Genomic DNA, 15322 nt, shown 5'->3' on the forward strand with positions numbered 1-15322 from the left:
CTGGAACCCCATCCTCCCTGCCCCAGACCACAGCCATCAGTCCTCTGAGGCAGCACTTCCACAGAGTGGAGATTCTTCTGTCCCTTAGCTGTCTTCCCCTCCACTTGTGAGTTTTTAGGGCAAAAACCATGTTCTAGTCATTGTCAATACTCAATACACAGAAATGCTGAGTTAAATATATGGCAAATGAATATTGTAAAGACCAAGTGTGTCCATTCCACCAAGAGTATCTTACTACCTGTGGATTTCTTGATACTTTCTTCCACGATGCATTTTTCATACATTTTGGTCTTGTATTACAGTATATCATTTATCATGTCTGTTGCAACCCTGGAAACTTTTCCCCATAGATTAATCTTCTCAATTAAACTGAGAGTTTCTCTTAAGTTGTTTAATGCAAGTGCAAGGAGTCAATATTTGAAAAATATTGATTATGAATGAATTAATTAATTAATACACAGATAAAAAATCTGAAGCCTAATGATGAAGACACACTGTGGCCAAAGGGAAGAAAGCCCAATGATATGGCGATGAGCAGTTATGAAATGCCGACACTGAACTATATGCACCTCTCTTTGCCTAAAGCTACTGTTTTCTAATGAAGGTCTGAATATTTATGGGGAATGTCATAGATACCCTTCTGAATATTCAGAGTGTTATTTCAGCTTGGAGTTTTCTGCTTCTCTTTGATAACTTTTGACTCTGAGACCCAAAGAAGAGTAGATACATGAAGAGAATGCAACCCTTCTCAAAGAATCTGGAAATCAAGGCCTCAGTCTCTATAGAGACTAGATGAAACCAAGAAAGTATTGCGAATTGAAATAGTCTTTGTCTAACTGTATCCCCAGCTCGGCCCTGAGAAAAGTTTACAAGTATTATCTGCGTTCAGTCACACTCTTCCCTCAATCTTGATCTACCTACGGCATATGGAAACTGATGGAAATATTTGGCTCGTTCATACTATATTAACACTTTCTATGAAATGGTAATTTTGGCAAAATATTTTATGTACCAGATTTATGCAAGGAATCATCAAAACTGTGTACCTCGCTTTACATGCAACACGACCAGGGAGGCAGATATACTGGAAGCAATTTTGCAACTAAGTGCAGATCAGTAACAATGGCACTGTAGAAAAAAAAATGTCCCATTGGAACATAAATGTAACTAAAAATACTCAAAGGAAACTATGAACTGACTACAAATTATTCAAGAATAAACCACATTTGCTTTTTTTTCCAAAATGTGCTATTTGAAACAGCAAACTGCATAATTAAAATTATATATTCCCCTCGACATGCAACTCTCTGATTCCGAGACACACTTGTTCATTCTGAGAGCGGCATGGCTCCTCTGGCCAAGGAACCGGCTAACTGCAAAACTCCAGTCTGTAAGGCCCACGAAGGTCCAATTCTTCCCTCCAGCAAGATCAGCTCCTACAAGCAGCCACTGGCAGACTCCTCCTATTATCATACTTACGGACATGCAATTTGAATTATCTTAGTCTCCAAAATCAGAAAATTGGTTCCACGAAGAAGGCTGCAATTACTTTGAAACGACCAGGGATTAACAATGTATGTATTATTGAGTGCGGCTTCGACAAAAGTACTTTTGGCTTCAGATTCTCTGTATTTTATCTGTGTTCTATCTTGAAAGGAGGACTGTTAAACATGCCATTTTGATCAAATGCATGGCCTCCTGAAGTCCCGAGAGGCTTGGGTGAACTCATACTACATGTTGATTTCACTTTAAAAAGAGCCTGCGCCACTATTAATGAAAAGAAAGCAGTCATAATGGGGTTAATGGCCCAATTTTCATGATCCCATTGATAATTAAAATAGTGGAGAAACAGAAACATTGAAACCGTGCTTAATTTTATAAAAGATCGCTCTTAAGAGGAGCTATCATTTTCCTTAAAAGCATGGAATGATCAATTAAACAAGCATAATCTGTGAACACTGCCTCCCTCCCTGCTCCTGCGGAGACAGACAAACACAGGGTAGCGGTGCACTGGGAGATGTTATACATAGGTGTTACGTGAGGCTATTACCTAAGTTTTACGTAGTCATAATTTATCACTTACACAGCACATTCGGCAAAACATAATTAAGCAGATGCTTCCGGTGGGGTTCCTCAGAGTGGAACTTCCCTACAGAGCAGTAACACAGGTTCTAAGGCAAAATTTCATACTTACTAAGTCGGAATCTGGAGCTCAAATGAAAGGCACCTGTGATTCTGGCTTATTTCCTAAGAGACCAGACAGTCGTGCTGGACCAATTTATGACTCTGATTTGTGAATCTCAGACCTATTCTAGCCATGTGTCCTTTTTCCCTGTTTTATGGCTTAAATCATGCCTTCCAAAACAGGTATGCTGAAGTCCTAGCCTCCAGGACCTCAGAATATGACCAATTATTGGGCAATAGAATTGCTGCAGATGTAATTAACTCAGTAAGGTTGAGGCCATACCAGAGTAGAATGAGCTCTTAATCCAATATGTCCAGTGTCCTTCTAGGAAGAGGAAAGAGACACAGGGAGAACACCTTAGGGAACAAAGGCAGAGATTGGAGTGATTGGCCCTACAAGTCAAGGAATGACAAGCAAGGATTGAAAGGCACCACCAGATGCTAGGAAAAGACAAAGAAGTATTCTAGCCAGGCTCAGAGGGGAAATCGCTCTGCTAACACCTTAATTTTGGACTTCCAGTCTCCAGAACTGTAAGACAATAAACTGCTGTTGTTTAAGGCCACTTTGTTTACGGTCCTTTGTTTTGGCAGCCCCAGGAAATGATCAGAGCTCCCAATTTCACAACAGGGAAAAACTCAAAGGTAAAGTGATAGAAGACCTTCAACCAGGATGGTCTACCTTTTTCTAGACCGTCCTTAACAAACTGCACATAAACATGGATGTTTGTTTTCTCTCACCTGAATTACTACCTTAAGCTTTTCACCTAGTAATGATCAAGGTGTGCTCGGAGAACACCTACCTCAGAACTATCTGAAAAGCACTTAATAAAAAACTGCACTTTCCTGAGTCCCATCTGGGACCTGGTGTGTTAGAGTCTCTTGCAAGTAGAGTGCAAGAATCTGCCTTCTTAAGAGAAGGCCAGGCTACTCCAACGATTGTAATTAGTTTGCAAACTCTGTCTGAAAAAAATAGGGTTTCCTGATTAATTTAATTTAGAATTAATTGAGCATTATTCAAGCAATGCTTTGATTTTAACCACTGCTATGGAAAATCTTTCATTCACTTTCAAGTTCAAATTCTTGCTGAAGTAACTGAACTCAATAATGTTATTTGTGAGTCACTGTATAACAAACACACTTGAACTCCATGGATCTTAAAGGAAGGAAGGAAGGAAGGAAGGAAGGAAGGAAGGAAAGAAGGAAGGAAGGAAGGAAAGGAGGGAGGGAGGGAAGGAGGGAGGGAGGAAGGGAGGAAGGAAGAAAAGAGAAAAAACAAGCGAGATGGAGAGAGGAAGGAAGGAAAGGAGAAAGGAATAAGGAAGAGAGGGAAGAAGGAAGAAAGAAGGAAAGAAAGAGAAAGGAAGAGAGAAAAAAGCAAGCAAGCAAGCTAGATGGAGGGATGAAGGAAGAAGGAAAGACAGAGATAGACAGACAGAAAGAAACAGAAGGAAGGAAGGAAAGAAGGAAGAAAGGAAGGAAGGGAAATAAAATCTTTAACTGAAGGTGACTTAAGATGCCAACTAGAGGGGGCACCTGGGTGACTCAGGGGATTAAACATCTGATTCTTCATTTCCGTAGTGATCTCAAGGTTTGTGAGATTGAGCCCCACATTGAGCTCGATGCTGAGAGCATGGAGCCTGCTTGGGGTATTCTCTCTCTCTCTCTCTCTCTCTCTCTCTCTCTCTCTCTCTCTCTCTCTCTCCTCTCTCCTATTCCCCTGTTCTCTCTCTAAATGAATGAATGATGAATAAATAAATAAATAAATAAATAAATAAATAAATAAATAAATAAATTTAAAAAGAAAGATGCCAACTAGAATTTATCATTACTCTTCCAAATAAAAATCAGGAATAAAATATAGGCTTCTGCATTTAAAAGAAAACATAGCATACCATTTTCACTTTGTTCATTTCACTATTTACTGGTAAAGATAAAAGAGATTAGCTCTAGAAATCATGACTCTAGTCTGCAGTTCTTAATTCTTTCAGGCACCATGACTCATTGGATAAACTAATGAAGTTTGGGTCAATGTGCTCTCCAAGAGCACATGTACGTACTCAGCATCTACATATGACTCAGTACCTGAGACTGAAGACATGACTTGGATTTAGATGACAGCTATTGGGTTACAATGTGCACTTACTCCACCATGTTCCAGAAGCTGCTATGCTTTCACACAAATCTTTGATAACCACTTAAAAAGTAACCCATAGGTCTAACAGGAGAAACCTAACAGAGGACCATCGGGAGGGGAAGGGGGAAAGAGAGTTGGGAAGAGAGAGGGACATAAATCATGAGAGACTATTAAATACTGAAAGTGAACTGATTGGGTACATCTCAAGATAATATTGCTATTTTACCCTAGGAACAAGTTTGAAGTCTTTATTAATTTTGGAAAAGAGTATTCCTTTAGTTCCTTGCTCTGGGATGCTGGTTGGTTTTGGTAAAATTCAAAAAGTTGAGAGCTGGCTTCTTTGCTTGTATTTAAACACATGACAGGGAGAAGAAAGAGGCAGAACTTCACAATTTTGCTTTTCAGGCAAGTCTTTAAAATGTACAAGAGAGAGAAGCAAATGAGCTCCTTTGATAGCTTAATGAAGTCTTGTGTGCACAGACACTCTGCCAATTCCTAAGAAAAATGTCTCTGTCACCTCCAGCATTCTGTCTCCACCCCACCAGTCTCGATTTATGCCTCCTTACCTCAATCTTAGAATGTTAAAATAGACTGTTAGGAGATTTTTCTGCCTGTTGAACTTCTTATCATCCTTAGATGTACTACATTCTCTGGTCATATTAATCTCAGCACTTTTTCAATCTTATCATTCTTTGGCTCAAAGACCTACATTTGCTTTCCACTTGTCTTTAAAATTAAGTATGTAAAAGTCCTTGGTCGGATATTTAAGACCCTTCAAAATAGGTCACCAAAATGTATTCTTCTTCTTGGAGTCTCTAACATCCAGTCACATTCTCTCCTTGAACATGCATTGTGCTTTTAGACTTTCTAGACCTTGTGATTTTATCATCCCTCCATCCTGGCATTCTTTCTCTGTCGATCTGCACCTAGCCACAGAAGATCTCATTCTCAAGTCCCAACAGAAATAATAAACTCCCCTGGAAGTCATGTTGGTCCCCAAGAGGATGTGATCTCACATTCACATGGACCTTGATAACATGGTGCCTGTAACTCATAGAACTTCCCATAATCTGCCCAGTGTTGGGTTACCAGTGACCTTTTCTTATCTGCCCTGAGTTTTTGTAAAAGCATATTCCTTCATTCAGTCACTCAACAGAAATATTTATTGATCACCTACTAAATGATGGTGATATAAATCACTAAGTTGCACACCCAAAACTAGTGTAAAATTGCGTGTCAACCATACTCAACTTTTTAAATTTTTAAAATATTAAAAAGAAACCTAAGCACTTTACATGATGGGGGTGACCTTGTCATGATGAAGTTATGATCACCTTACAGAGGTTCTATTAGAAAAAGAGAGTTGGAGAGAGAGAGGGACACAAATCATAAGAGACTACTGAATACTGAAAACAAAGAGTGGACTGAAGAGGGAGGGGAACGGAGGGAAGGGGGTGATGGTCATGGTCGGGGGCACTTGTGGGGAGAAGCACTGGGTGTTATATGGAAACCAATTTGACAATAAACTATTAAATAAAAAAAAGAAAAGAAACAGGCTAGGTAAGGCACTTACGTCACACAGGATGTGACAAGCCCTCCAAAGAAGGAACTCCTGGGCTAAAATTGGCATCTGTCCCAGAACAGCCCTGAGAGGAGGATGTGCTTCCGGGAAGAAAAGATCTTTCCACAGGTTCTCAATGCCCCAGTTGTAATGAATCCAGGTCTTATTCTGGTGGAAATTAGCACTGAAGCCATTTTGAGGGGAAACATCTGCTCTAGTTATAAAGCTATATTGACAAGGTGGATAGAGCATCCATAAAATAGAAGCTTCCTTTTATATGTCAATAGTGGTGAAAACTTACAATAAGCAATGCTCTAATGAAGCTGGAGATAGCTGCAAAGTATGATTTTAAGATAAGATGGAGTTCGTATACCTCAGCCCGCGCAGGACAGTCTAAATGAGAATTCAGGTGGGGGTTCAACTTACAGTCTAAGGAGTAATTGAAAACAAAACCAGGTCGCCTCATGCTTTTATTTATTTTAAATTCTAGGATGTGTCTGGATACCCTTCAATTTTCAAATAATCCCTTTCCTTTTGTTCAAGTCTCATGTATAATACTCTGGAGGGAAAATAAGATAGAAACAGAGAGGGAGGCAAACCACAAGAGACTCTTAAATACAGAGAAAAAACTGAGGGTTGCGGGACGGGAGGTGGGTGGAAGGCTGGGCTAAACGGTTACCGGGCATTAACGAGGGCACTTGCGGGGACGAGCACCGGGTGTTCTCTGTAAAAGATTAATCATTGGGTTCTACCCCTGAAACCAGGAGTACTCTGTATGTTACCTAACTTGAATTTAAATACATAAACTTAAAAAAATACTATGGAGAGAAAATTGGTGTCTTTAAAAACGACTACAACTTTACTGCACAACAATGATCCTTTAATGTTTAAAGAATATTAAATTAGGCTTCCATTATTTGGGGGGCAGTAAAATGTAGTAGTGGAATGACAGAAGAACCTGAAAATGCAATTAACCACAGCGCACGCCACACGCATTCCAGGAGAGCAGTGCTTCAGTCCCAGACTGCAATGGTTCGAGGCTAAGTGCACTCAGTACAAGGATAAGCAAGACCAGGGGGTGGAAAAACGAAGCCCAGGAGGCCCCACGTGTGGCCTGAGGACTTCGCAGGCATGCGTCTTGAGGCAAAGGAACAGATCTTCCAGACTTTCTGCATGGCCGGTGCCCAGGCGTCGGCAGAGACTGGAAGCAGATGAGGTATTTCTCAGGAAAGAGAAATCGACTGCCGTCAGGAGCCCGCAGAACAGAGCCCTTCATTAACACCATCACTTTTCTGGAGCAGGGGTTAGCAGCTTGATTTCTGGCTTCAGACAGGCCGGGGTGGAACCCCAGCTCCAACTTTTATGTATCGTGTGATAATCTCTCTGAATATGGTTTCCACATCTGTGCAATGGAGATAAATCAAACCTACTTCTGAGTGTTTCTTGGGAGATATGGAGATAATCCACATAAAGTACTTTGCACGGTGATGGATGCACAGTGAGAAATCCACAGATCACAGCTGTTGTGATTAATTACTAAGAAGAAATCACCCCAGTGCCTGACCTAGATGTGCCAGTATTTTGACTAAATATTCCCATCCCTGCTCTCCCCTTCAGAGTAACTTAGGAGGACCACTTGTTCTCAAACCTAAACAAAACAAAGCAAAAACAAAACACACACACACACACACACACAAAAACCCATCATGGTGGGGGCGCCTGGGTGGCTCAGTTGGTTAAGATTCCAACTCTTGGTTTCGGCTCAGGTCATGATCTCCCAGTTCCTTGGTTCAAGCCCTGTGTCAGGCTCTGCACTGACCCTGCAGTGCCTGCTTGGGGTTCTCTCTCTCTTTCTTTCTCTCTCTCTCTCCCTCTGCCCCTTCCCTGCTCCGGCTCTGTCTCTCTTGAAATAAATAAAAACTAAAAAAAAACAAAACAACAAAAAAACAACAACAACACTAGGAACTGATTTGGCCTCTGGCCAAAGACCTTCACAGCAGAGCACTGCAGACTCGCCACAAAGCAAGGGAAAGGCAGCAAAAAGTCCTAGTGGCTTTAAACGCTGTCCCCTCCCAAGGTCCAGAATACTCTCGCTGACTTCTATTGCCTCCCACCCTGGGTGTCAGGGGGGCTCTGCGCGGGGAGGTGCTCTGGGGAAGGACCCCTGTTCATGCTTCGAGACTCTGTGAGCGTCAAATGAAAAGAGCAGCCGATGAAAGGCAGATTGAAGCCACTGCAAGTAACGTTCAAGGTCATCTTTCCTCTTTCTTTCTTTTGACTCTAAAAGTAAAAAGTTATTAATTATATGACAAGCCTGAAAAAGAATTCTCCTAATCCTGGTCTTTGTGGGGTTGGGCTAGACACGCAGGCAGCAATTTCTGTTTTTGTTTATTTTTGAGCAGGTCTGTTGCCTATGCTTAAAGTTTCTTGTTAAATCTCCCTGTTTTATAGCTAATCACATTTTTATGGCAGGCATGAAGCTCTCTACAAGGCCCTTGCTGAGCTGTTCCTGTAAATCAAAACCGTACCCGGCTGTTCTCGTAGCTGGTAGTGGAACAGGGTTAGTTTTACCATTTATGGTCGTAAAGTCCATCCAGATTTTTCCTTTGGTTCCCTTTAGCTTTTGGCTTTTTTTCCCCCCACTCAACCCCCTCCCTTCCTTCTGCCTTAGAAATGTATATTCCAGGCTCAGCTAAAACATGTATGAATAGATTATTTCATTCCTTACCACGGTACGTTAATAAAGGTGTCAAAATGACAGAGGATGCTTGGCTTACGTTCCTTTGTCCCAGATCTATTCCTCGAGGGCAGGCTGCAGCTATTTGGGAGAAGATGATCCCTTGGGCTCCTGAAAGCTGACCTATAAAGTCTATTTAAAGTATTGAAACACTTTCTAGTAAAATATATAAAGCAGACAGGACATTTAAATGCATGCTGTCTTCTTAGGCCACTCGTAGCTCTGCATTGTCCTTATGTCCATGTCTGTGTCAGGCTGGGGACGAAGGGGGGGCCAGACATTTAACCAAGGGTCGCCCCGCTGAGGGACTCTGGGCATCAGTGTCTCATCTATGTTAGCACCAGGGTTAAAAGTTGTCCCACTACGTTTCGAGTTATGGCAAGGCTAAAACAAAAGAAAGGTGTGAAGGCTTATGGGCAGGTCATGATGTCACAGTTTTGTGAGTTCCAGCCCCGTGTTGGGCTCGGCAAGCTGACCACGAAGAGCCTGCTTGGCATTCTCCCTCTCTCTCTACTCCGCCCCCACTCGCACTCTGTTCCCCTCAAAATAAATAAATACATTTTAAAAAAGAAGGCTTAGACATAACCAAGGGGAGGGGTACGTTTTTAATGTATATTCATCTATTTTGACAAAGAGAGGGAGGGCAGGCACATGGGTGGGGGAGGGACAGAGACACAGGGAGACAGAGAATCCCAAGCAGGCTCCATGCTGTCAGTGCTAAGCCTAATTTGGGACTGGGTCTCACAAACTGCAAGATCACGACCTCAGCTGAAATCAGGAGTCAGACGCTTACCTGACTGAGCCACCCCGGCACCCCAAGGGGAGGAGTTTTGTCAAACAGCAAGTTAAAAGGAAGCTGGGGAGTAAGGGGATGTGTATCCCAGACAATACTCCCCAAAGGAAAGACCCTCACAGACACCAGGGGAATTTGTGTCTGTGGGAGTCAGAGAAGGGGCAATGACCAGATGGCTTTGGGCCTCCAGGAAATCCCACACATGGTGGCATCCACGGTTTCCGGTTCCGGGTGAAAATCCCAGGAGACCCTGCCCACTGGGACAAGGAGACCCTAGCCTGGCCCCAACGACTCACGAAGGTGAGCCCCACGAGAAGGCAGTCTCGGCTCTGCCACGTGGAGTTCTGCTTCTCTCAGGGACCTGGGCGGTTCCCCTTCCCCGGGCCAGGTGCTCTCAAGGCCCTGGTGTCATCTAGATAGTAAGACATCGTCATTGCCCTGGTCCTCGAGGCCTTGTTAGCTTTTCTCTGTTGGCTTTTGTTTTTGTTTCTGAGTTTTAGCACTCCAATTTGTTCAGGGGACTGAGGAGCAGCTCAAACAAGACTGCAGAAGGGAAGTCCTGGCTGTGGGTGGTGAGTGACCGAATGAAGGAGGGGCTGGGTGCCCCCCGGCCCCCTGTCTCATTCTTTGCCGGTTCTCAAGCCTGCTTTCAGCCTCACTTGCTCTTCCAATGGCCAGGAACTTTGAGGTTGCCACCAGGAGCTTAGCAGCTCCAGCAGAAAGAGAAAACGTGTTTTGCCTAACTTATGGACCGCAACCACTAGATAGAGCTCGGACCAGGTAAGGTCATGCACACAGACCCTGAATATCTCTCTTTACAGTAGACAGTCCTTTTTGGTCACGCCTGGATCTGGTCTCCAGTTCTATGGCCAGGAGTACAGGTCTGCCACCGGAAGGAGGCAAGCATCAGAGAGTCAACTTCAAGGGTAGGGAAGAACAGATTTAACGATGCCAGAATATTTACCTAGGAAAGAGACATTGAGAGGTAAGGAAAAATATTGAATGGATGGCTCTCTAAAAAGAGCACAGGGAGATAAAGATTGGGCTGAGGTCCTTTGCAAAGGTTGGTATAGAAGTGGGGAGAATGGCAGTCAACTTGACTGGGGAGATCCACTCCTTGGAGGCTCAACATTTCTTGCTAATAACATGGGCAGCATTTACAATGATTGGGCACCAGACACGGTTCTAAGGACTTTAACTGTTCTAACCCAGTTAATTCTCATCTCTATGGAGGAAGTACTTGTATTGTCTTCATTCTATGGATGTGGAAGCTGAGGTAAGAGGGAGGTGTATTTGTAGGGCCTTTCATGTAAGAAAGGGAAGAAAACCTAGATTCCAATCCAGGCGACCTAACATGAGGGCCCATGCTCTCTCTGGCCTTCTCCTGCCCTGGGTCTCCCCTCAACCTGCCCTGAGCTGCTGCAGACACTTCCAGAACAGAAGTCCTGCCCAATCACGCATCAGCCTCATCTCCTCACAGCTCTTTGCCAGAAACGAAGGTTCCTAAGCTCAGCAGTGTGGGGATCCCACTGAATTTGTTTTCTCCTTGAAGCTGCCCTTGACCTCCCAGATTTCCCTTGTCAGTGCTTGGAGTTCAAATATGCTCAAAGGAAGAAAGTGGGAGGAGGGGACCTTCACCACTAAAGCTTAATGAGCAGCATCTGGGGCCTCCTGGTGCTTCCCAGGGTTGAAGGAACCGCCAGCGAGCAGGGAAACCCCCAGAGGATACTGATGGCTATTGGCTGCCTAAGACAGAACAGGATGACTGGAGAGGGAACCAAACACCAGTTAGCACTTAACAGATGCCCAACTCACTGGCCTTGCAGAAGCAACTGGAATAAGCATGCTTAGGGCTCTAGGCATAAAAGGCCAGAATGTGGAAATTAGTCCTTGTTGTTGGTTACAATTACATAAAACATCAGGTGGGTTTCTTATGGCTTGTTTCCCTCCCTTTTCTCTTTCTCCCCCCCACCACTTGTTCATCAGTTTTGTTTCTTAAATTCCACATATGAGTGAAATCATATGGTATTTGTCTTTCTCTGATTGACTTATTTTGTTTAGCATAAAAGTCTCTAGCTCCATTTACATCTTTGCAAATGGCAGGATTCCATTCTTTTTGATTGCTGAGTAATATTACATTGTGTATATATAGCACATCTTCTTTATTCATCAGTCAGCGAACATTGCGCTCTTTTCATAGTTTGACTATGGTTGATAATGCTGCTATAAACAGCAGGGTGTGTGTACATCTTTGAATCTATATTTTTATATCCTTTGGTTTCGAAAATACCCAGTAGCACAACTGCTGTATTGCACAAGAGACTCTTAATGATAAGAACAAGCTGAGGGTTGATGGAGGGAGGTGGGTCGGGGATGGGCCAGATGGGTGATAGGTCTTAAGGAGGGCACTTGTTGGGATGAGTACTGGGTCTTGTATGTGATGAATGACTGAATTCTACTTCTGAAACCAATATTGCCCTGTGTGTTAACCAAAATACATCAGATGGGCTTATGAATTTCCCTGTAGAAACAAATAATGCCAGTTGATAATGCTTCCCAGTGGGTCATTCCACCTGACGCTGGGCTAACCCTTGGTGTGTTTGCTCTACGATGTCTTGAAGGAAGACGGGTGGGAAAACCCCTACCTAAAGGGGGGTGTGCATTCCAGTGGCTCCAGACATCAGTAGCAGAAGCCAGTTACCCCCCTATAACACCATCCTGAAGACCCAGCGCAGGCAAGCGTGACATGATTAGCTTGGAAAGTCTGGTAAGGAGAAGGACGAGAAGGCCATGTTGCCTATGGAAAATGTCCCACTTTTGAAAATTAAAATAGAATCTTCCAAACATTTTTTAATGTTTATTTATTTTTGAGAGAGAGTGAGACAGCATCAGCAGGGGAGGATCAGAGAGAGAGGGAGACACAGAATCTGAAGCAGGCTCCAGGCTCTGAGCTAGCTGTCAGCACAGAGCCCAATGTGGGGCTCAAACCCATGAACTGCGAGATCATGACCTGAGCCAAAGTCGGACACTTAAGTGACTGAGCCACCCAGGCGCCCCTAAAATAGAATATTCTAAATGAAGATGAAGAGGCATCCTTTCCCTTAAGTTCTAGAAGGGGGCCACTAACCACAGACCCTCTGCTAACATTCCATGACCAGAAAACCCACTCCCAACTGTTCTCTTCCTGTGGTCACAGCTCTGTTCTGAGTCCTGCAGCCTCCATGCTAAAGGGACCCAGGAGAACCTCCTCAGGATGGCCATCACCCCCCGCAGTGTCACCCGGTCCAATTTGAAGAACAAAGTATGTTTACTCTAATCGCTGACCAGAGGGACACTTTCTTAGCTGTGTGTTATTACTGAATTTATTTTAATTGAACTGGGTTTTGATTAGCATACAAAGCTGATTATTTACAGTAATTCTATAATTTGAAAGCTGGAAAGCAAAACTTCTTTTCTAAAGAAATGCCTCCTCACTTAGCTCATCTGTTTAAAAAATATTTTTAAAAAAATGATTTTCCTTCATGAGGAGGATAGTGAAAAGGGCAGAAAATGATTGGTTCCCACCGGTGGATCTCAGCCAGAGGCAATTCTGCACATTGTCCCCATCGCCGGGGAGATCTGGCAATGTCCTGACACGTTCTGGGTTGTGACACGTGAGATGCATCACTGGCATCTACAGGGCAGAGACCGGGGATGCTGTGAAACACCGTACAGTGCACAGAACAGCCCCACAGTGATGAACTACATAGTCAGCAGTGCCAAGGATAAGCACCTGGTGTAGACACACCCAGGTTCTATGCACTGGTAGCTGAATGCTTCTTCATGGTCCAGTCACTTAAATTCTCTGAGACACTGTCTCATCCTCAAAATTCTGAGAGGTGGTTATGAATGACCGTGACGAATCTAATTTTATACCAACTACTACTACCACCTCCACTGCGACTACCACGCCTACTAGCCCACTGTCTTAAGCACTTAAGTGGTAGGTGCTGTTCTCTGTTTTTATTTCAGTTCATCGGTATACCTTACGAGGCAGTCTTATCTCTCCATTTTACAGGTGGGAAACCAAGGCAGGAAAGGGAGGAGGATCTTGCCCAGGGTAAGAGTTGGTGGAAGAACAGTGCCTGGAAAATGACATGCAGATTATCAGAGGCCGTGTCGCTGCTACTGATCTTAGATGCTGACGCAAATACTTAAAAGACAGTGAAGAAGGACATCGCCTAGCATCTCTGCATCAAGACCTGTAGATCAAAGGAGGCAGAAATCCCTCATCAAGTCAGGGATTTTTTTCCCATTTGTTCCTCTTCTCGTACACTGCCTTATGAGTTTTTATAAAAATAAAACAATTGAAAACATTCACCCTGAGGACAAGCAATAATATTTAGGACAACAGAGAAAAGAGTTGGAGTACAGAGAGAGAGAGAGAAATAGAGAGAGAGGACTCCCCAATATCATTGTGGAGCAAACCACCCCACTAGGGGCAATGGCACTGGTCACTGTCAGCCCTGGGGTTCCTGCCAGGAGCCCAGGCAAAGGCAAGTAAAACATGTGACGTCCTCCATGTGCATGGCTTTGCCACTCGGGGGACAGAGAAGGAGACCTGATTCACTGGCTCTGTCCCTGACAGTAGGATATGGAGAGGACCTTCCTTTCAGGACCACTTACCCAAGCAGGTTCTAGAATGTTCCTCCCCCAAGTTCTGTGTAGCCTTCTTTTTGGGCCTCGTCAGCTCCATTACTGCTTCACATACGTAAACATACTTGGTTATGAAGTCAGCCCACTGTCATCTGATACTGAATATTATTAGGAGTGGAAACCACGTGTGTTCTGGCCTTGCTGATGGCAGGAAACCTTTAGCCTAGGGACACTTCACTGTCCCCCAAGTTCACTGTGCACATTTGCTCAAGTAGGACATTTGTAGATAGATGGTGGCTGACCCACGTGGACAGCCCTTGGGCAATATCTATGGGCTCCTATCTCTGAATCTCACTTTGGGGCAGTGAAGGGGACATAACCACACATTTGTCCCAGGATTGTTGGGATCAACCATTGATCTAGTGTCCCTCATCATGTCCCAGGTACTAAGATAAAGGTACTACAGTTATGCCCAGCCAGCATAGGTGCTAGGCAGTATAGTCCCAATTTACAGACAGAAGACTGAGGCTTGCTGAATGAGAGTCAGGAATGTGCTTGCTATCAGGAGCCGGCATTCAAATTTGTGGGGTCTGGTAACGCACACCAGGCTCGCAACACAGTCTGCCTCCAGTCAGGGGACAGATATTAACCCCCCCCACACAGATGCCAAAGAAATGGTAGAATGCTCTAAGTACATAACAAAGGAGAAATGGAAGCAAGTAAATTACCATAAAATACTATGTCTTTAAGTTTGTGTCAGTCGGGCTTTTTCACCAGGGAAATGGTGTGAAGCTAGTTGCAGGCCCCCCCGCTGCAAATGCGAACACAAGGGTGTGCCTGTCATGCCTCAAGCCGCACGGAAACAGTGAGCAGCTCCTGGGAAAGTTCTGACTCAGAGTCCTGCCATCCCTCAATGTACAGGGCCGGGCTGTCATTGGAAAATATGATACATACTCATTCTACACACACACACACACACACACACACACACACACACCCAAACACACACACCAAAAAACAAAAAGCTTTATGTTTACAAACACATTGGAGTTAGATCCTAGATTCTTTAACCTCCATGAGGTCCAGTAAACTCACAAACGTTTCTTCATTGTCTTTGGTGTGCAGGACTCCTCCACGCACTGCGGGTCCCTGGCGTGCCCGCCCTTCTCAACCTGAATTCCGGGAGCTCTCCGCCAGTCGTTATGATAACCAAATGCATGTTCACAACTTTGACCCCAATAGTGCCTTGAGAATTGTGTCACACCAGTTAGGAAGCAT

General features: G+C 43.9%; 1 protein-coding gene and 1 long non-coding RNA gene across 2 annotated transcripts in view; one reads left to right on the forward strand and one right to left on the reverse strand.

Annotated features, from left to right (window-relative positions):
- FBXL7 (F-box and leucine rich repeat protein 7) overlaps positions 1–15322 on the reverse strand; it is a 367939-nt gene that overhangs the window by 189212 nt on the left and 163405 nt on the right. The window lies entirely within an intron of this gene.
- Positions 13308–13766, forward strand: LOC115293278. Its single transcript, XR_003909466.1, has 2 exons — positions 13308–13391; positions 13467–13766. It is a non-coding gene; the product is annotated as an uncharacterized LOC115293278 (long non-coding RNA).

Source organism: Suricata suricatta, chromosome 6 (genome assembly GCF_006229205.1).
Source record: "Suricata suricatta isolate VVHF042 chromosome 6, meerkat_22Aug2017_6uvM2_HiC, whole genome shotgun sequence".
Lineage (NCBI taxonomy): Eukaryota > Metazoa > Chordata > Mammalia > Carnivora > Herpestidae > Suricata > Suricata suricatta.